This window comes from Lissotriton vulgaris, chromosome 8, assembly GCF_964263255.1.
Source record: "Lissotriton vulgaris chromosome 8, aLisVul1.2, whole genome shotgun sequence".
In the NCBI taxonomy this organism is placed as follows: domain Eukaryota; kingdom Metazoa; phylum Chordata; class Amphibia; order Caudata; family Salamandridae; genus Lissotriton; species Lissotriton vulgaris.
The window spans coordinates 717,582,442-717,605,758 of NC_141696.1; the positions used below are offsets into that span (position 1 = coordinate 717,582,442).

Below are 23,317 nucleotides of genomic sequence, written 5' to 3' on the forward strand. Positions count from 1 at the left end.
TTTTGTTTTATTTTAGGCAACAGCTTCAACATCTAGACTTGTGAGGCTGTTTTTCGACCTTTGTGTTTTCAAGGTGTTCTTGGTGCTCATGGTTAGGAGACTATCTGGTAGATTGTGGCTAGAAGATAATTTCAGTCTACTGATGTGATTTAAGTAGCTTTCTTATTCTTTGGGCAATGTTACTTTTGATTCTGGTGTGCTGTCTGTCCTTGGGAGGGCTCCTTATTCTTTGGGTGGAAGCATATGGTACTAAAATCTCCTTGCCATAATATATACACCTAGTGGCACAATACTTTTGTAAAACATTACATTTATGTCAAACGATATTTATGTATACAATATTGTGTTGTGACATACAACTTAATAAAAAAAATATATATATATATCAATGCTCCTTTTGCCACTCAGCCCAAACGGTGCACTCGCAGGCGGGTGAGGATTGCAGTGGTGGCACACTGCTCAACATTAACACTCAGGTCCTCGATTCCGTCGAAGAAATCGCCGTACTCACGGGGGGGGGGGAAGGTTCCACCAAACTTTATTCGGCAGCTTAGAAAACAAATGTTTTGGCGTAAAGCCTTCCTGTGTGTTTACAATACATTCAGAGTGACGTGTTAATAAAGCATTCGTTCAGGGGCATGGAAACGAAGAAGGGACCATTATCCATTGACATATATGGACGCCATTTTGTAGTAGCATACTTTAATCAGGTTACACATAGAAACCTATTGTTCGGTCGTACAGATATGATTACTGCCGATATTTCTCTAGGCATAATTCCTTTGAAACAGTACATAAGATTATTTGTTAATAAAATTTTAGCCACATATAGGCATCGTGTTTCAACTTATGCAGTACAGTGAGTAAGTTTTGCCGTGGATCGGCTGGTGTCCCTTCTAATTGTTCCATCTCACACCCCTAACTCATTGTTATGTAATGCATCAACAGAAACCTCGTATTGGACATGCTATAAGATTTAAATTCAAAAAAGAGCAAAAATCATAATAATCACAGTACTATTACTAGAAAAGCAAAACTTATAATAATCATCACAATCCTGTTGCAGAATTCATTGGGCATCCCAACCTTAATGAAGTCAGATATTTTACATCACTTGATAATCTCTCCATTACATTACATTTTAGAACCCAGTTGTACTCCTAATTCTTCTCCAGAATTCATTCCCCTAGGAAACTTAGTAAGAAGATCTATAAAATATCTTGACTCCAGACGTCTAAGTTTGCGTAATCTATCCCCTCCACGTGGATTTTTAGGAACAAATTCCAAGCCAAAATAGTGTAATTTGTTCCTATCCTTTTGGTGAAATTCCGCAAAATGTTGCGCCACAGGGTATGCGGGGTCTACTCTATCTATTGCTTTTAGGTGTTCTAAAATCCGTATTTTAAGTTGGTGAATTGTACTGCCTATGTACTTCAGCGTTCTCTTACTATTGGTGCACGCCTTGCACCTCCTGCAAGGGAATGTGCTTTTTCGAGGCATATCCTTTATAGACCTAGCCTTGCTGAATGTAACCAGGGGCTGAGCTTGCACCAATAGTAAGAGAACATACATACACATTACCCGACACAGGCAAAGTAAAAGAAATTAACAAGTTCATAACATGCAGTACCTCACATGTCGTATATTGCCTAGTATGCCCTTGTGGGCTGAAGCACATAGGCAGTATATATATATATATTATATATATATCTCAGATTCAGAATGTCAGTGGTGTTGTTGGATGCTCCATATAAAGGAGTTGCTTTGCGTCTAAAACTTGGAAACTATCCAGAGTGCCTTGCTTCAATTTTTGCACAATTTATGCTGCACTTCAAGGCTGAAAGGGTATAGTTTTAACTTATATTGGGTACTCCCTTGTGGCTGGACAAAACTATACCGCTCTGATGAACTCGAACTAGAGTGATAGACACATACGTCAGGGGTTGCTTTTATTAATTGCAGGTTGGCTTGGATGGTATGTTACTAATCAAAAGCGGTAATACCGTGCCCGGAGTGGCCATAGGCTTTTGTCATTTTTCAGCTTCGCTTGGATGGCATTAGCTAATCCTATGCTTAAAGAATTTGCTGTAGAAATGGTAAAACGCGTTGTCACTTTCTAGCTCGACGTGGATGACATTGTGCTAATCCTATGCTTAAAACCTCTGCTGGAAAAACAGACAGTTGAGGTGAGCAGATTCAGAATGCTGTAGGGTGCTTCATATAAAAGGAGCTGCTCGCTAGGCCTAAAACGGTTCCACAATGCCCTAAACTAGGTGCTCTTCCGCACTGCGCCTTAACTCTTCCAGACTTGAATCTTGAAATCTATATTATCCCTTCATTATCTATTGACAATGCTAGCAATAAGAGGTGAACTGCCCTTTTCTCTCTTCCACATATAATCGATCTATCTCCATTCTTAAGTGTGCCCTCAGCCACACCAAAGACTTTTACTTCTCTAAACCTACTGCATCACACCCACATACGCCATAACCAACTCTAGAGCAGCCTGAAACTTCACATTTGTATCATACAATCCCCTTTGATCAAAAAATGTTCTGGTATCTTCTTTTCTATAAAAACAATGTTTTGGTTATTCTTTTCTAAACACTACCCTCACTCTTCCTTATAGTTTTTATTAAGCATACTCATCCGTCTCAACTACCTCACCCCCCATGATTCCCATTCTCCTCAACCTATTAACACAGACCATCAAAACTGTAAATCCTCTCATTGTCGTTCAAATATCATGCTTAATTCCTTCAAATCAGGCCTCCATTCTCTCTACTTTAAAATTGAACTGCCCATACCTGTACCAACAAAACCATCCAACGCCCCCTGCACCAGAAAACAATGACCCACCTTCCTTCTGGAACTCCGGAAATGCTCAACCAACTTCAAAAAATGTACCTAGCATCTCATCAATTAAAGCTTCAGCAATACAAGACTATTGTCGCTTTATCCAACCACTGTAAATTATCCTCTACTCCACCTTTCTACTTCTTAAGACATGTTTGTTCCAGAAGTATTGCCATCTACACTAAGCCTTGGCATCAATGGCGCAGTAGCAGTCTCCTTCTTTTACCCGGCCCTTTTGCTGCCACTTCTACACTGTGCCCTGGTGCGCTTTTGGTTCGAAATCTGCCTCATAATGTTGGTTCAATTTCATTCACAACTGATCAAATATTGCCAGAGACCCAATACAACTATGTTCTATGATAGAAACATTCAGGACATTTTTGCATAGGACACTTCAAAACTTTCTTAAAATGCTGTGATAGCGTAATAAAAACAGATCGGGTGCAGCGTAAATGCTTAACAGTAACAATTGGATTCCTGTGGTCATGAAAATGGGAATCTCACATATTGAGAAAGAAATACTTTATTAGGTAATAATATAGGCAAATGGCAGGGCCAGCATTCCACTACTAACTGTCTAACAGATAAAAGACTAAATAGTCAATGGTTAACTTCCCATAATGGAAAGCTTGCACACCTTCCAACCAAACCATTTGTGGCAGACCTATACAGAATATAGAGCAAACAGGAATAATGCAAAGACAAAGGAAACGCAAGGATGGAGGGCAGCAAGGGAAGGAGGAACAACAAAGGAAGGAATACTAGCAGATGAAGACTGACACAGCACCACCAAGGTCTTGGATGCTTCTTCTCTCCTCTACTTTTGTTGAGACAATATCCTCCTATGGCTCACTCTACCATCTCTTTGCCCATGGCAAGCACATATTCTTAAGCTGAGTTGTGTATACAGAAAGCCTTCTGATACATCCCCTGTTAAGGCACACCAATGGCGTTCATAGAAATGATTCGCAGGAGGGTTGGTTGAAAGATTCAAAGTTTTTAATGTTTTTATGACGTTTTGTTCATGCTGATATTCACAACATATCAGTTACGATGCAAATTCATTAGGTTGATGCAAAAGTTATTCCCAATGCATTTCGGGCATGAGTGCCCTTGATCACGGAGTCTGAAGAGGAAGAGAATAAAGCGTGATAAGTAACTGTGTTGATGGAAAAACGTGGGGGTTGGGTTTTAAGCGTGAACTGAGTGAAGGGTTGTGCTCTATTAAATAACTCGGCTCGAGTGCGCTAGTGCGGCGGATTTAATACGTGAAGGGAGGGTGGTGTGGGATTCTAACGCGTGTGTGTGACACGATACAGGTAGTATGTGTCAATTACGAAGGTAACGGCAGAAGGCGAGGAGGTCTGGAGACTTACTTCATGCTACGAGTAGCGTGCCTGGTGGTTCAATCCTTTCGCGGGTCGTTGACGTGGATGTGAGTGAGTCTGTAGTATACATGCAGTGGCTAGCGGGCGCGTTTACGTGATGGTAGAAATTAAAGAGGGACTAGGTGCAAGAGGTGTACAGGGGGTTAGGGTGGCGGCCATTACTAAAAGGCAGTGAGATGTTAGTGAGAACGGTGAAAACATAGCGGAGCAATGTAAACGATATCATAGATTAAATGTAAAATTACAGGTAACAACTGAATTCGCTACGGTCATTTAAGCCAAAGGGCTTGCGGGTCTGCAAGCGGTAAATCCACTCAAGTTCACGTTTCAATAGTAGCTTGTGGAGGTCAATTCCTTCTTTCTTAGTGACAGTTTCCAATATGACAAATTTCAGCTGGGCGATGGTATGCCGAGATTCAAGAAAGTGCATGGCTACACTGGATTTTTCAAGTTTGAGTCTTATGTTTGATTTATGCTCGTTTAAGCGGGTCTTGATTTTACGTTCGGTTTTTCCAACGTATAGTTTCCCACAGGGACATTTTAGGGCATAAATCAGATTCATCGAGTCGCATGTTGCATCCACTTGCAATTTTATTTTGTGGCCTTTCATAGGGTGTTGTATTGAATTTCCCTTGATAATGTTGTTGCAATGGTTGCAATTAAAGCACGGTTGAGTGCCTCGATGTTGTACTATGGTGTCACTGGGTTTGCTTAAGATCTCCTGTAGATTTTTACTTCTTGTGTGGGCAAATATGGGGGGATTTTGGAAAATGCCCTGAAAATCTGGCTCCATCTGCAGTATAGGCCAATGCTTGTGTATGATCTTTTTATAGATGTGGCTGACGGTGGAGTATTTGGAGACTAGAACCATGCGATCTTCTTTCACCTTGTGACTTTTTAATAGGCTGTCTTTTCTTGGTATCTGTTGGACTCGAGTTCGTGCTTCTTGCAGTATGTTTTCCGGGTACCCTCGGTTACGAAATCTTTCGTGCATTTCGTTGATGCGTGTGTCAAATATGGACTCATCTGATACAATCCGTTTGACTCGCAACATCTGCGAGAAAGGTAAATGTTTCTTCAGGGAACCCTGATGAAAGCTTGAAAAATGTAAAGTGTTGTTGCGGTCTGTGCTTTTTCTATGCAAATCTGTCACTAGGCCTTGTGGTGAAGTTTTGATATGAACATCCAAAAAAGAGATGCTGGTGTCACTTATTTGCCAGGTGAGCTTGATCCGTGAGTCTTTGGTGTTGATTTCTGATAGGAAGTTTAAGTGTGTCTTTGGTGTCTGACCATAGGAAAAACAGGTCGTCGATGTAGCGGACGTACATCTTAGATTTGTCTTGGAAGCGTCGGTCAGTGTATATGTGATGTTTCTCAAAATTCTCCATATATACATTGGCGTACGTAGGGGCGGCGCAGTTTCCCATCGCCATTCCTGAGAGTTGCAGAAACCATTGGTCGTCTAGTCTGAAATAGCTGTGGTACAAAATGAACATCATGAGTTCCATGATGAATGTCTGTTTAGTTACGTCAATTTCACTGTGCAGTAGTATTTGTTCCACTGCTTCAATACCTCCCAGATGGGGTATTGAGGTGTACAGGGAGCTCACGTCTGCAGTGCAGAGGACAAGAGGTTCATTGGGTGCCAGTTTTAGTTCAGAAAGTTTCAACAAGAAGTTGGTTGTATCCTTGATGTAACTAGCTGATTTGATGACTAGCGGTTGCAGGTACTTGTCAATGAACTTGCCAGGTGTCTCATGTATCGATCCTCTCGTTGACACGATGGGTCTGAAGGGTGGGTCCAATAGGTTTTTATGTATTTTGGGACACATGTGGATGGTGGGGCTTTTGGGATGTTCAATCAATAAGTAGTTTTTGGTGCGTTCCTGAATGATACCAGCTTGGTGGGCTTTGTTGACAATAGCTTTCAAGATGTTATGAAAGTCCCTAGTGGGGTTGTTGTTAAGAGCCATATAGGTCGTTGTGTCTTCGATATGTTCATGCAGTTTTTGGGAATACATGCTGGTGTTGAGGATCACCAGTGCTCCTCCCTTGTCAGCCTTAACGCATTTGATGCGTGGATTATTGGCAAGTGCTTTCAGGTTGTCCCGATCTTTTTTAGTGAGATTTTGTGTCTTCCTAGAGGCCTTGAAGTTGATCTTTTGAATGTCGTTACGTACAAGGGTTTCGAAAAGATTGAATTGAAGGTGCTAACTTCAAGTTCTAAAAGATTGGTAGGAGTGGTTGGGATGAAGGATGTACCTTTCTCTAGTAAGAGAAAGGTACATCCTTCATCCCAACCACTCCTACCAATCTTTTAGAACTTGAAGTTAGCACCTTCAAATTCACAAGAAAACTAAGGCTACGCAATTTTTTTGACAATACACTTCCGCCTACCACCACGGCTAAAGAAGACGAGCTCTTTGGATTAAGACCCCCCAGCTCTTTTCAAGCACCGAGCAGCCATAAATGTATCGACCTTTTCGAAACCCTTGTACGTAACGACATTCAAAAGATCAACTTCAAGGCCTCTAGGAAGACACAAAATCTCACTAAAAAAGATCGGGACAACCTGAAAGCACTTGCCAATAATCCACGCATCAAATGCGTTAAGGCTGACAAGGGAGGAGCACTGGTGATCCTCAACACCAGCATGTATTCCCAAAAACTGCATGAACATATCGAAGACACAACGACCTATATGGCTCTTAACAACAACCCCACTAGGGACTTTCATAACATCTTGAAAGCTATTGTCAACAAAGCCCACCAAGCTGGTATCATTCAGGAACGCACCAAAAACTACTTATTGATTGAACATCCCAAAAGCCCCACCATCCACATGTGTCCCAAAATACATAAAAACCTATTGGACCCACCCTTCAGACCCATCGTGTCAACGAGAGGATCGATACATGAGACACCTGGCAAGTTCATTGACAAGTACCTGCAACCGCTAGTCATCAAATCAGCTAGTTACATCAAGGATACAACCAACTTCTTGTTGAAACTTTCTGAACTAAAACTGGCACCCAATGAACCTCTTGTCCTCTGCACTGCAGACGTGAGCTCCCTGTACACCTCAATACCCCATCTGGGAGGTATTGAAGCAGTGGAACAAATACTACTGCACAGTGAAATTGACGTAACTAAACAGACATTCATCATGGAACTCATGATGTTCATTTTGTACCACAGCTATTTCAGACTAGACGACCAATGGTTTCTGCAACTCTCAGGAATGGCGATGGGAAACTGCGCCGCCCCTACGTACGCCAATGTATATATGGAGAATTTCGAGAAACATCACATATACACTGACCGACGCTTCCAAGACAAATCTAAGATGTACGTCCGCTACATCGACGACCTGTTTTTCCTATGGTCAGACACCAAAGACACACTTGAAAACTTCCTATCAGAAATCAACACCAAAGACTCACGGATCAAGCTCACCTGGCAAATAAGTGACACCAGCATCTCTTTTTTGGATGTTCATATCAAAACTTCACCACAAGGCCTAGTGACAGATTTGCATAGAAAAAGCACAGACCGCAACAACACTTTACATTTTTCAAGCTTTCATCAGGGTTCCCTGAAGAAACATTTACCTTTCTCGCAGATGTTGCGAGTCAAACGGATTGTATCAGATGAGTCCATATTTGACACACGCATCAACGAAATGCACGAAAGATTTCGTAACCGAGGGTACCCGGAAAACATACTGCAAGAAGCACGAACTCGAGTCCAACAGATACCAAGAAAAGACAGCCTATTAAAAAGTCACAAGGTGAAAGAAGATCGCATGGTTCTAGTCTCCAAATACTCCACCGTCAGCCACATCTATAAAAAGATCATACACAAGCATTGGCCTATACTGCAGATGGAGCCAGATTTTCAGGGCATTTTCCAAAATCCCCCCATATTTGCCCACACAAGAAGTAAAAATCTACAGGAGATCTTAAGCAAACCCAGTGACACCATAGTACAACATCGAGGCACTCAACCGTGCTTTAATTGCAACCATTGCAACAACATTATCAAGGGAAATTCAATACAACACCCTATGAAAGGCCACAAAATAAAATTGCAAGTGGATGCAACATGCGACTCGATGAATCTGATTTATGCCCTAAAATGTCCCTGTGGGAAACTATACGTTGGAAAAACCGAACGTAAAATCAAGACCCGCTTAAACGAGCACAAATCAAACATAAGACTCAAACTTGAAAAATCCAGTGTAGCCATGCACTTTCTTGAATCTCGGCATACCATCGCCCAGCTGAAATTTGTCATATTGGAAACTGTCACTAAGAAAGAAGGAATTGACCTCCACAAGCTACTATTGAAACGTGAACTTGAGTGGATTTACCGCTTGCAGACCCTCAAGCCCTTTGGCTTAAATGACCGTAGCGAATTCAGTTGTTACCTGTAATTTTACATTTAATCTATGATATCGTTTACATTGCTCCGCTATGTTTTCACCGTTCTCACTAACATCTCACTGCCTTTTAGTAATGGCCGCCACCCTAACCCCCTGTACACCTCTTGCACCTAGTCCCTCTTTAATTTCTACCATCACGTAAACGCGCCCGCTAGCCACTGCATGTATACTACAGACTCACTCACATCCACGTCAACGACCCGCGAAAGGATTGAACCACCAGGCACGCTACTCGTAGCATGAAGTAAGTCTCCAGACCTCCTCGCCTTCTGCCGTTACCTTTGTAATTGACACATACTACCTGTATCGTGTCACACACACGCGTTAGAATCCCACACCACCCTCCCTTCACGTATTAAATCCGCCGCACTAGCGCACTCGAGCCGAGTTATTTAATAGAGCACAACCCTTCACTCAGTTCACGCTTAAAACCCAACCCCCACGTTTTTCCATCAACACAGTTACTTATCACGCTTTATTCTCTTCCTCTTCAGACTCCGTGATCAAGGGCACTCATGCCCGAAATGCATTGGGAATAACTTTTGCATCAACCTAATGAATTTGCATCGTAACTGATATGTTGTGAATATCAGCATGAACAAAACGTCATAAAAACATTAAAAACTTTGAATCTTTTAACCAACCCTCCTGCGAATCATTTCTATGAACGCCATTGGTGTGCCTTAACAGGGGATGTATCAGAAGGCTTTCTGTATACACAACTCAGCTTCTTAATATTTGGTGCATGGACGGTTTGCACCACCCTTGAGAGCACCCATAAATCAGTTTAAATCCTCACCGTATTATACCAACCACCAAGCTGTGCACCTCTCACCTCCTACAATTTAAGCACATATTCTTCCCATCTCGCACTCACCCACCATACCCATATCGGTCACCTTTCTGTATTACACTGGTTTTGGCTTATTGTTACAATGAAAAGTAGTTATCTACATTCATTACTTCGACTACCAGATCTACCAAAACCCATTGGTCTAATATTCACAAAATAAAAATCCATTAAACTGCACCCTTAGTTCTTACTGGCACCGATCAGGTCTCATGTGGCGACCAATCTCATCCTTGGCCTCCCACACTACCCCTTCCAGACCCTTAAAAAGTTGTCAATTTTTGTCACTCACACCCAGTTCATCAGTTCCAAATCTGCCTGCCACTCTTCCTCCTGTTACTGGAGGCTGCTTTAGACAATACCAGAGGTTCACCAGTAAGCTACTCACACTTACCTTCCGATTTGGCTCTAGGAGTCTCCAATTCCACTCAAGGCTACCTTGATCACCACAAATCTAGCGTCATCTAACCACCAACAAACATACCAGCAACCTTTCGAGATTCAGGCATTTTCCAGTATAATACCCTGCAACACCCCCATGCATATGGCATTTTTCATAGGTAAGTAGCATCAGCTCCAAATTTGCCTTGAACTCCAGCAGATGAAAGTCAAAACCACTCATGTATAAAAACAACCACCGAGATCTACCTTATTTTCATTAGAAACCGCTACCACATACTGGACTCCAATGCATTTTTCCGATTTAACAGTTAACAGTTTTTAACGAGTTATTCACCACCCTCTCTCTCTTCCAAAATAGGCTTCTGCAATTTTCATTGTTTATTCTTGTGCACGTTTTGATGCACAGCGTTTCTGTTTAAAATGTTCAGTAAACAAATGCATAAATCCCTCTCCACTACGTCCCCTTCCACCTGAAAAGTAATCTAAGTTGCCATCTTTCTGGCTGTATTTCAGGTTTTCTTAACTGCTTCACTGCAGGAGTGTCTGTGCACACTGTGCCACACACTTTCTCACATGTTTGCTCAGTGACTGGATGGGAATTCCATGTGTATCTTGTGGATATGAAAAATGTTAGATTACAGGGTACACTTTCTCATGATGTATATATACACACACATCAATTCCGCCAAAGCAGGTGAGCGGGCAGGGGTGTAGGTTTTCATTACTTAATACCCGCTCCCTACAGAGGCACTGTCTGGAGGTTTTCTCCCTCTTGCATGAGGATAACTTGGATCTCCTTTGTGTCACTGAATCCTGGCTTAACGAATCATCGACGCCGGATCTGGTGGCAGCCTTGCCCCCTAATTTTACTGCTATTCTTGACAACTGTCCAGATAACATTTAGGGAAGGGGGGGTGTTGCTTTCCTTTTCAAAGACACTCTGAAAACAGAAATACTCTGTTCAGAGTGCATTGAAGGTGCTTATGTTCTGGGTGTGAAGTTTTGTTCCCCCACAGTTTGTATTGTATTCCTTTTAGTATACCGTCCACCTAGCACAACAATTAGGTTAATGGAACCCTTTCTGAAAGTGGTTCATGACCTTCGCATCCGTTATGAAGGATTGGTGGTGCTTGGTGACTTCAATTTTCACTGGGAAATAACCCCGAAGGATGGCCAGATTAAACAATTTGAAGAGGTCCTAGTATCTCTGGGACTTACTCGGCTGGTGGGGGAGCCTACACATGAGAAAGGCCATACTTTGGATCTGATTTGGTCATCTTGCCCACTTTTAGCCCCGCTTGTGATCTCCCCATGTTCCTGGTCAGACCACTATTTGATTGAAGGTGAATTTCCACTCCTCACAAGATAGCGGGAAGTTAAACCAGATTGGAAACTGCTGCGTAGTTGGAACCAGGTCAAAGCGTCTTACTTGACAACCATTCTATTAAAATCAGAATATCCCCCCGTCTTTGGTGGCCGACCTGGAAAGCGAAAGTGCTGCCCTGGTGTCTACACTCAAGGAGGCTATTGAGGTAGTTGCTCCGGCCCATAAAATCAGATTGAGAGACAAGGGCAAAGGAGCACTATGGTTTAATAATGCTCTCAGAGAACAAAAACAAGTCCTCCGCCAATGCGAGAGAGATTGGCGTAAATCTTGCATGCCTAGCGCGCGGGATGCCTATACTATGCAGTTCGCAGCATATAAAAAAGCCATCCGCCTGAGGAAGGCCGAATTTTATGAATCAGCAATCTTGGAGGCTGCCAATCCGCAGAAAGAAGTATTTAAAGTCTTAAATGATCTACAGACGGTTAAGGGGCCAAATCCGACCTTCAATTTAAAGGACTGCCAAGACTTCCAAATCTTTTTCATGAATAAGAATAAAGGACCTGATGGTTGAAATCAGGCAGACCCCAAACTTTCCTTGCTCTATCGAGCCTCCCTCTATTCCCTCGAGGCCAATAACGAACTTCCTGACGGGGCTGAAAGTCCTCACCAAGGTGTCTTTATTTACTATAATGAACCGGGTGAAATCAGGTTCCCCAGCGACCCCTGCCCGCCTAAGATTTTTAAGCTGGACTGCTCTGGAATGGAGGACAAAGTTCTTGCCCTGTTGAACCGCTCCTTAGAGATGGGACTTGTCCCTTCCAATTTCAAGGAAGCACGGGTGGATCCCCTTCTAAAGAAACCATGCGCCGATCCTAAAAACCTAAAGAACTTTAGGCCAATCTCTCAGCTACCTTTTCTCACCAAGATCCTGGAGCAACATGTTTTGCACTCTCTCACCCACTTTCTCGAAGGCAATCACCTTCTCGAGCCCAATCAGGCAGGCTTCAGAGCCCATCACAGCACGGAATTGGTGATGCTTTCCGTGCTGGATGACCTGAGACTCAAGGCTGACAAAAAAAAACCTTGTGCCCTGGTCCTTTTGGACTTATCCGCGGCGTTTGACACCGTTAATCATTGTCGTCTCTTATCGCGGATTAAGGATCAAGGGATACAAGGTACGGTCCTGGCCTGGCTGACTTCCTTTCTCAAGGATCGCTCACAACGAGTTCAACTGGCAGACCTAGTGTCAAAACCAGCCAAGTTGACTTGTGGTGTGCCCCAGGGTTCAGCTCTTTCTCCCCTGCTTTTTAATATATATCTACAGCCTTTGATTGCAGCCCTGAACCAGATGGACTGCAGGGTCTACAATTATGCAGACGATACGCAAATTCTGATTCAGATTGACCATTCATCTACGGCCTACTTGAGAATGCAAGACATTCTCAAGTTTACTATAAACTGTATGTCGGACAACTCTCTAAAAATAAATCCGGATAAAACGGAAGTCCTGGCAATTACTACAGCAGCCAATCCGTGGAGTGATCTGTTCTGGCCGGCCAAATTGGGGCCTTTTCCGGAACCGGCAGTAGCAGTAAAGAGCTTGGGTATCAGAATTGATGCTCTGCTATCTATGACAGCAGGTGTCGGCGGTAGTAGGCACCTGTGTTAGTCTGCTACGCCAGCTCCAGAAACTATCTTCACTACTGTCCTTTTCCACCCTCAGGCTGGCGGTCTCTGCCCTGATCCTGGCACGGCTGGATTACGGCAATTCCTTATATTATGGCCTACCAAAAAACTCTCTGGCTAGACTTCAGGTCGTGATGAACGATGCAGCCAGGCTCATTTTCAACAAACCTAGACGAACCCGGGCCACGCCCCTACTACGGGACGTACATTGGCTGCCAATCGCTCAAAGAGCGAAATTTAAGAGCCTCTGTATTGCACACAAAGCCGTCTATGGCTCAGCCCCCAGTTACATCAAGGACCGGCTTATTAAATACACGCCAAGTAGGACTCTTCGGTCTACTGAAGCGTGTAACTTGATATGTCCTCGGTTCAACCTTGCATCCAAGGGTGGAAGAGCCTTTTCGAGCACTGTCCCCCCGGCGTGGAACCTTCTTCCACCTAAACTTAGAGAAGTGTGGCTCACTGGTTAGAGGAGGCATACCCTGAAGCAGAGGTCAGACCCAGGACCAGGGTTCAATTCCCGACGCGGCAGGGTCTTGAGCCCAATTGTCCACGGACTCGATAATTCTCGCTTCGGTGCCCACTCTAATCACGGGTTCACACTCTGCAACTCTGGGCAGTAAGCTTGCTTAATCTCAACAACGGCCCCCCGCGGCGGGATGCCTGGCTTTCACCTTGGGGATGCCCAGTACGGGTTATCTCACAGGGATAAGCCAGGACTGGTTCTCAATGCAAGCGCCGAGATGCCCTAGGGTAAGTCGAGCGCTATATAAGAACACACATACATACATACATACATACATACATGCATACTTAGGAAAGAAACTAATCTCCTTCTCTTCAGGAAGAATCTGAAGACTGTGCTCTTCTTGGAGGCTTGGGGGCCACTGTGAGCGGGTGGTCTGGTGTTCTTACTGGTGTTGTGTGTCCGCTGATAGCGCTTAGATACCTCTAGGTGATAAGGCGCTTTACAAGCTCATAATAACATAACATAACATAATAGAGCTGTGAAGGGGTTGTGTGCACCTTGTGAAAGAGCAAAATACAATCACTCAAAGTGGCGTTAACCAGAGGCTTAAGTAGGTTGACCCACTGCCCCGTGCTGTATGCTGTAGTGGGAGGAAGCAAAATGGGACTGACAACAACAGACCAATGTTATGTTATGTTATGTTAATAAGGCATTTGTTAAGCTCACTATCACCGATTAGTTTCTTGGCGCTGAGGTCAACAGTAACATGAACGTGGATGAGGGGTGGAGAGTTATTGAAATGCTTGTCTGTAGAGCCAGGTCTTCAAGGCTTTCCGGAAAGAAAGGAGGTCTTGGCAATTCCGGATCTCAAGAGGGAAGGTGTTCCACAAGCAGGGGGCAAGTGTTGCAAACCTACGACTTCCAGAGCGCTTGAGTTTGAAAGGGAGCGTCTGGAGGAGGCGCTGGTGGAGTGAGCGGAGGTTGCGAGATGGTACGTATCTGGGGAGTAGTTGATCAATGAATTTAGGGCTTTTGCAGTAAAGGATTTAAAGATCATACATCCTGTTTTAAAGGCACAGCGTTGGGTGACAGGAAGCCAGTGCAGTTTCCAGAGTAGGGGAGTAGCTGCATGCCACCTCGGATGATTCAAAATCAACCTTGTGGCATAGTTCTGTACCATCTGGAGACGTTCAGATAGGTAGTTGGGGAGACCTAGATAAATGGAATTCGCATAGTCCAGATGGGACAGAACAGTGGCGATCACGACCGACGTGAGTAGACGTCGGACCTTCCGAATTTTTTTTTAACTGGAAAAAGCATTTGGAGACCACCTGGCCCACTTGTGCTTTTAATGAGAGATCGCAGTCCACGGTGATCCCAAGTGTTTTAGCCGATGGTGAAGGTGATGGGGCTTGACCTAGATCCGATGGCCAATAGTAGGGGCCCCAGTGCTTGGCGCTGTCCCCAGTAAGGACCAACTCGGTTTTTCCTGGGTTCAGTTTGTTTTGGTCCATCCACGATTTGATGAACCTCATGGTTGACTGGAAATGCAGGATGGAGTTTTCAGTATTGTCAATAGTGAAGAGTAGCTGTAAATCATCAGCATAGTTGAAAACCCTCACCTGTTCGTCTCTAAGGGTCTGGATCAGAGGGAGTATGTATAGATTGAATAGGTGGGGTGACAGGGAGGAACCCTGTGGCACTCCACATGTAATGGACTGTTTGGCACCAGCTAGGTCGTATTCACGGCGCCATTGGCGTTCTAACTGCCGCAGAGCCGATTTCCTGGATTTTAAATCAGAGGAGAACCATCTATTGGCATCAGCTCGCCATGCCAGTCTGACTTTTTTGTAAGGGGCGTGAAGATCGCTAGCCGCTTGTAGCCAGCCTGTAAGAGTGGATACTGAAGAGTTTACATCACTATGAAGGAGGGGAGTGGTGTTAGCTAGTGACTGTAGAAATGCAGTTTTATCCATTGCATTCCAATTCCTAGCTAGCCCGCCGGCGGCTGGCACGGTAGTCCTAGCGGGGGCAAAACATAATTTGAATTTGAGGATTAGGTGGTCTGACCAGAGACATGGCAGGATTGTCGGGGTTGTTACACAGGTGGTGTTGGTCCCCACCTGGTCTAGGATATGACCCTTGCAGTGGGTAGGGGAGAGCACTAATTGAGTAAAGTTTAAGTTGGACATGAGGTCAGTCAATTCGGCCGATTGAGGGCCCTCCAAGGGATCATTAAACCAGTAGTTTAGGTCACCTACTAGGAAAATCCTGGCATGGTTGAGTGCTAAATTAGCAACTTGATCGCTCATGGCCATAGGGAACGATGGCATCGAGTTGGGAGGTCTATACAAGAGGACACATGCTATCGTCGTGTGGGAGGTAGCAATTTTTAACACTTGGTTGTCTGTGTTAACGAAAGTGAGGCAGGTCAGAGTGGTGACATCCAGGTTTGAGCAGATAATTGCCGCAACTCCTCCACCCCCTTTCCCCGTGACACGGTCTGCATGGATAATGTAGTAGTTAGGTGGAAGAGCCGCTATTATATCGGGGGCGGAATCAGTAGTTAACCACGTTTCCGTAAGAAGGAGAATGTCCGGTTTCTCCATATCCAGCAGAAGGAAAATGTCCATCTGGTGTTTTACTAGGGAACGGGTATTTAGATAAAGAATAGTAAGCGAGTGGGGAAGTGGCTCAGACTGTACCTGGTTGTTTGCAGGGGTTGTCAGAGGACATCCCTGGCTCAGAATGCCATACTTGCAGAGCTGACTGAGTATCTCCATCAGTAAGTGGCCCTGAGCATTGTTATTGTACTCTATAAGGTCGGCCCTGGGGTAGTGGATAGGACAGGCGGCATAGTCTGCCCCTAGTCCCGGCTGGTCGCGGACGGGCGCAGACGGGCTTGTCTTTGGCGCGTCTTCCACACGCCGTCGACGCGCCCGCTGCGCTTCCTGGGAGGGGGGGTTCATTTTGTGGACGTAGAGGTGGGAGGGGCCGAGCACTGTGCCGCTCGCCTGCTCCTCACCTAAGATGGTGGCTTACGCTCTAGCCCCCTGCAGCGCCTAAAGCGGCTGCAATGGGGCGAGCAGGATTAGTGGGGCGGGAACAGAAGAAGTTAAAATCTATGCCCAGAGTGAACGATCGGTAAGTTTAAAATACAATACACAAGAACACAATTACACTTTTAAAAGTAAATCTTTTAAAAAGCAGTTCATCAGCTCACTCGCACAGCAGTACCGGCTTCCGCCTCAGGACCTCAACATCCGCGTGCACACTGTCAAGAGAGGTGGCTGAAAGATCTTTTAAGTAAATTATACATATTATTTTAATAAAATCAAAAGCTCTTGGCTAACGCCAAACCTAAGAAACAGTCTAATCAAATATTCAAAATATAGGCACTCTGGTCTTGTAGTAGAAGTAGATGTGATCGATTGTCCAAATTCCAACTTTATAAAAGTGTCAAGACAGTTACAGTCTTCTCTTAATCACACTCTCCAGGTACTATATCATGGACAAAAACAATCTGTAAATGTTTATTTTGCTTTTAAGCTACTAACACTTCGTTTTTTTTTAATAAACACTTTGGGACCTGGATTCGCACTCAAGTAAAATCGTGCAACTCTGGGTAAATCACCTAGCATCCTGTGCCTAAAATGTAAATGTGTGAAATGTAATTGTCAGATTCGAATATGTAAATCCTCACTGTATGTACACCATCATTTATAGTTTCCAAATACCCCACATAAAGTGCAGTGTTCCTTTGCGCCACAGCTAGGTTTGGGCTTTATGAGAACAATACAAAGTAGGCGACTTGTAGTGGACCTGAGAATTAGTCGAGGACCCAGTTTATCCAAAGCATAGAGAGGCCTAGGAAGTACCACCCCATCCGCTAAAGCTAGCTTTCTTAATTGTGCCTTCTGTAGAACGCAACAGCGGGCACCTGCTTCTCTGGAAATGTGTGAACACACAGGGGGCAAAGAGATCTTTGGCTGCCTAGCCAACCATTTGATTGGATTAACTTCTCCGCCGACCAGTTCCAGCAAGTCAATATTTAATATCAGGGAGGGAGGGAGTAGGGAAAGTATTTTTAAATGAAAACGAACCAGGCAAGCTTCTACCGTGTTTGCATAACTAGATCAACAGTTAGTGTCGCCTTTATTAAGGTCAGTAGAAATTTACCCAGCAGCGTTCGACACAAGATTCAGTCCACAGGGAATAGCAAAACTATGTATATTCAATTGCGGACGTTATTGACGAGATTCACAACAGGCATCAGTGAGGAGGGGCAATGGGGAGACAACCCTTTATTATCTCGAAGGCTAAATCTTTTCTGGTACATGATAATAGAGCCTGTTGAGTAACTCTTAGGCTGCTGAGCAAGAGGGAGATACAAAGCTGCAACCTGAGCACCAACAATGTGCATGGGGGGGGGGGGGGGGGGGGGGGGGGCACAGCTGGCACGAATTGTATAAAAGAAATAAGCACATGCTGCATACTACTGCTGGACTCAAAACCGGCCCCAGGATACAAGTCTACAAAACACATGAACAAAGGGTGTAAAAGAAATGCAAAGTATGAAAAAGAGGAAAAACAAAAAATAATGTAGCCTAGGAAACCTACCAATATCAGTCCCATCCAATCCACCTGCCAGCCCACGCCTACACAAATGTTTTTTTTTCTAAATCAACCAAGAAAGCAAGAAGAAAAATCATCAGGAAAAGCTATGTAGAAAACATTTCATTACATGCTCACCTGGAGTCTAGACAAGCCTATTTTGCTTTTTTGTCTCATTACAGACTACAACATCAGAGTAGGCCTCAGCATATATAATGGTAGTCAACTCTTAAGGCAGAAAAATGTAGCTATTCGTTTGATATATTATTGGACTACCGGCTCGGCACATGGTACAAAGTCTTTCTGATCTGATCTGCTGCCAGTTGAGCAGATTCTACCAAATCATATAACATCAGCCTTTATAGGGATCGGGAGTCACAAAGCGGTCTGTGCCGACTACACGTTTCTTCCTTCCCTTGCACATACGTATGTGATGCAGCTTGTTTAGTTTGTGATATTTAATAAGAGTAATTAGAGGACCCATAGGACGACCTCTTATTTAACTGTGATATATATTTTTGCTGAGCAATTCTGGTGAAATAATAAGCCACAAGGATGAAGGTCGAGAGGTGAGTAAATGTTCTTGTGCACAAAAGGCCGAACTAATGGTCTAGAGCACAAAGGACAGCAAGATATATTTAGGACCTTGTGGTTTAGTTTGCTTTCAGTAGAATGAAATCGGTAAGTTTTTTCTAATAGGGATGAAAGCAGGAAGCAGAAAACTTTGGAACATTATATGGTTGTCTGAACAATAAAAAAAAGAAAATGCCAAAAATGCTCATTTAGTCGCAAAGTTGGTGAGGTTTTAGTGTGGGGGGGTGTTAATTTAAAGTCATATTTTATATGCATACATTAGAGGTTTTACAGCTTTTATAATGTTATTACATATACATATATTGACAACAAATGTCCACAAAGGACAAGGAGCACTCTTGGGCTCCACTTGCAAGTGGAACCCGAGAATGCTCCTTGTTCTTTGTGGATACATATTTGTTGGCAAATTGTTTTATGAGAGGCAATGCTCACGTAAGGAAGCACCCATCCCTAAAAGTGTTTGAAGGTAGTCTGTGGCTTTGTTGTTGGAAATACAATGTAGAAAATCAGGACCCCTGCTAATGATCGGGACTCCAATTGCAGGGAAAATATACAATGGAAAAAACAACAATTGGCAGTCTAAGTTATATATCACAATTGATGTAAAAAATTGTATATCTGAATAATACGCCCAATCTACACAAAGCATTAATAAGAAAACCTTCCAATTAAATAATGAAAATAAAATTAATAAATAGAATAAATATAATGAAGGGGGGTTCAATGCTATGTCTAATCTCTATGGGATTATGTACATGTCTAGTTCATCATATTAATGTCAAAAATAGGTACAGAGAAAATCAATATTGACAGACGAATCTTTAATCTCCACCTTAACATATGTATATTCTATCAGATATTTTTTCTCATACGGGCTGCAGTGCGTGGCCAGAGTTGCCACGGTTGTGTTGCTTACACAGGGGAAATAGCAGGGTGAACGGTCCGAGGTACCATATGCGAAGTTGCCAAGCACTTCAGCCAAAATATGGTGTGCTGATATTCAGAGGATGGAGCATGATTCCAGAGTGCAATGCTAGGAACGGTGGACAAAACTCTCTAATCATGCTCCATCCTCCAAATATTTGCACATCGTATTTTGGCTGAAGTGCTTGACAACTTCATATAAGGTACCTTGGACCGTTCACCCTGCAATTTTCCATAGATAAGCAATAAAACCTTGAAAACCCGGGCCACCCAGTGAAACCTGCAAGGGAATCTGGAATGCCATTCCCATACTGAATGTCGAGATTACCCTGGGAGATGTATGTTTTTTCAAACGTTGCTTTGGAGTTCATCATCTATACTCTATGCCTGGGAGATATATGCTTTTTCAAACGTTGAATGAAATGAAATGAAAAATGATTTATAAAGCGCATGGCTGCCCGGGAGCGTCCCAGCGCTGAGGATGCAGTGGTAGTCTGAGGGGAAGCTCAGGGGGGATGACGGGTGAACTTATGACTTTTGTGGGAAGAGATGTGTCTTCAGGAGTTTACGAAACTTCATGAAGGTCGGTTCGGATCGAAGACAGATTGGCAAAGAATTCCATGAGGTTGCTGCGGTGACCGAAAAACGACGACCTCCAGTGCGGGCCTTCCTAACTCTGTGAACAGTGGCCAGGTTAACTTGGGATGAGCGCAGGGACCTGGTAGTTTTGTTGGGGTAGAGCATTTTCCCAAGCATAGGGGGCCCTTTGCCCTGAAGAGATCTGTGGGTGATACACAGGGCTTTAAATTTTATCCTTTCCCGGATAGGCAACCAATGAAGAGCTCTGAGTGCTGGTTTAGCCGATGTTCTCCGGGAGGTGCCTGTCAGCAGCCTAGCTGCTGCATTCTGGTTGCGCTGAAGGATATTGATGGTGGATTCTGGCGCGGCCATAAAAAGGGCGTTACTGTAGTCTAATCTAGATAAGATAAGACCCTGAATGAGCAGCTTTTGGGATTGTTACGGGAGTAGGGGGAGAATCTTCCGGGCTGAGCGAAGTAGGCCCACACAGGTGCCAGCCGTCTTTTTAGCCTGTGTTTTCAGGGAGAGGTCTTGCTCTAGCCAGAACCCTAGGCTTTTAAGTTCTTTCTTTGGTTGCGGGAGATCCCCTAGACACAGGGGCCATATGGAGGTGGGAAGGGATGTCATTCCCTGGCCCAGCAGCATGAGCTCTGTTTTTGTGCCATTTAGTTTAAGTCGCGAGTCACACATCCAATTATAAATTCCTGAAAGGCAGTTTTGCAACTTTTTAAAGTTGTCCTTTTCGAGGGAGAGTGAGACGACCATTTGGGTGTCGTCAGCGTATGTGACAACTTTAATCCCAAAGGGGGTGACAACATCCTCCAGGGGGGCCATATAAATGTTAAATAAGGTAGGGCTCAATGAAGAGCCCCGAGGTACCCCACACTGGAGGGGGAAAGGCTTGGAGCGCGCATTCCCTTCACACACCTGGAAGGTTCTATCCTTCAGAAAGGATGTGAGCCATCGCAGTGCGGTGCTTCTTACCCCTAAGTTGAGAAGGCGCTTAGATCCAGGAGGATCAGCAAAGCCGATCCTCCTGAATCCATGATGCACCTTGCTTCCTCGACCACTGTTAGAAGGGCGGTCTCAGTCCCCTGACCCGGGCAGAACCCGGTTTGAGAGGGGCGGAGCAGATTGTTGGTTTCTAAGAAGGCCGACAGTTGTTGGTTAACAGTTTTCTCTGCGATCTTACTCCCTGGCAAGAGAGAAATTGGTCGGGGTTAGTAAAGTCATGGGGATCAAGTCCTGGTTTCTTCAGTAGTGATTTTACTACTGCCTGTTTCCAGCTAGGGGGTACCACTCCTTTGTCAAGTGAGGCATTAATAAGATCTGTGGCCAAAGGCGAGATGGTAGGTCCCACATGCCGAAGAATGTTCATAGGAGCCGGATCCTTAGGGGATCCACTTTTCATGGCGGTCAGAGCGGTTAAAAAGCCTTCTTTGGATATCTGGTTGAAGGAGTCCAGAGTGGGGCCTGTGTTTGCGGCGGTAGGATCCGCAGGGGCATAGCTATCTGACTTAGGCGATAGGAATTGTAGGATGTTTTTTATTTTGCTCTCAAAGAAAGCTGCTAATTCGTTGCATCTGGTGTCCGAGGTGTCCTGCACCAACGGGGGGTTGGGTATTTTGAGTAGCTCTTTTACTATTTTGTATGTCTCTTGAGACGAGTTGGAGGCTGTTCTAATTTTCTCTTCGAAGAAAGAAGCTTGGGCTGTTTTCCGAGCTGATTTATAGGTCCTCATGGCTGCTTTATATTTCTCTTTATTGAGGGGGGCCCAGTCTTTTCTCCATCTACGCTCCAGGTTCTTGCAAATTTTTCTTAAGTCTCTAAGTTCTTGGGAGTACCATGGAGATTTAAAGAATTTGCTTTTTTTCTTCAAATTTTTCTTGGGTGCAACCGAATCAAGGGTGTTAGTCAGCCACTTGGTGAGATTTGCATCAGCTTTCAGAGGGTCGGGATCAGCGAGGGGGGCAGTGTGTTCTAATTCCCGGGTCCAGTTCTCAAAAAAGAGTTTGGACCATATTCTCTCCTGAGTGCGAAGTACCTGCGCCTGAGGGATGTCCAAATTGGTTTGCCATGAGAACGGGATGAGGAAGTGGTCCGACCAAGGTAATGGGAGGGGGGGCGATATTTCTATTTTGGGGTGTTAGAAAAGATCGGGTCGAGAAGATGTCCTTTAGCGTGTGTAGCCTCAGAGTTTTTAAGGAGGAGGCCGAACGCATTCATCTCCGATTTAAGATCGCCTGCAATTTTATCGGAGAGATCATCGAAATGAAGATTCAGGTCTCCTAATAAAATAAAATTGGGTGTCGCAGCACAAGAGGTAATTGTAGTTTCTAGCAGTGAGCCTACGAATTGTCCTAGGCTTCCGGGGGGGCGGTATATAAGAATACTCTATAAGGATTTGTTTGGCGTAATTTGTATGTTAAAATAGACGCTTTCACCATCCAAAATTCCTCCCTCTTGTAGCCTGCAGGTGAATTTGTCCCTGTAAACTATGGCTAGCCCACCTCCCTTTCCCTGGGTTCTATTATGGAACTGTATTAGGAATCCCTTGGGTAACATACTGACAATGTCTGCCTCGGAGTTAGAGGTCAGCCATGTTTCTGTGAGGAATAGTATGTCCATGGTGGTGTCTTGAATTAGCAGATTGATTTCTATACAGTGCTTGGGTATAGATCTGCAGTTAAGCAGGGCCAGGATAATGTGCTTCGGTATCTGTCGATTGCCCTTCGAGAGAGGGTCATCCTGGTGAGATGATACTGGTTCGGGGGGGGGGGGTTTAGTTCTCAGATGCAGGAGTTCATCGGAGTCCATCGGCGCGCCCGCTGCGCGTTCGGGAAGGGGCTTTCATTTTATAGGGACTGGGCCCAAATCGCCCAGCCACTAGAGCGCTGTCCACAACCAGTTCCAAGATGGCGCCCGAAGTCTGGCCTCGAGGGGGGTGGATGTGGGTGACCGGGAGCCCGAAAATCGGCTTCCTAAAGTGCAATTAATTCTGCAGGAAGATACTGCGCACTGCGGTCAGAAGGAGCGATTTTTAGGGGTAATACACAGGTAATACACAGGTAATTTCAATTTCTTAAAAAGAATTAAAAGCGTAAATCAATATTTCCAACAGTGCTACAATATTTAAAAGCTAAATTCTCTACTCCCGGCTTCCGCCTCAGGAGTCCATGCATTC

At 44.3% G+C, this 23,317-nt stretch overlaps 1 protein-coding gene across 8 annotated transcripts in view; it reads right to left on the reverse strand.

Annotated features, from left to right (window-relative positions):
• MAP7D2 (MAP7 domain containing 2) overlaps nucleotides 1-23,317 on the reverse strand; it is a 514,052-nt gene that overhangs the window by 481,510 nt on the left and 9,225 nt on the right. The gene's annotated exons all lie outside the window — the stretch shown is intronic.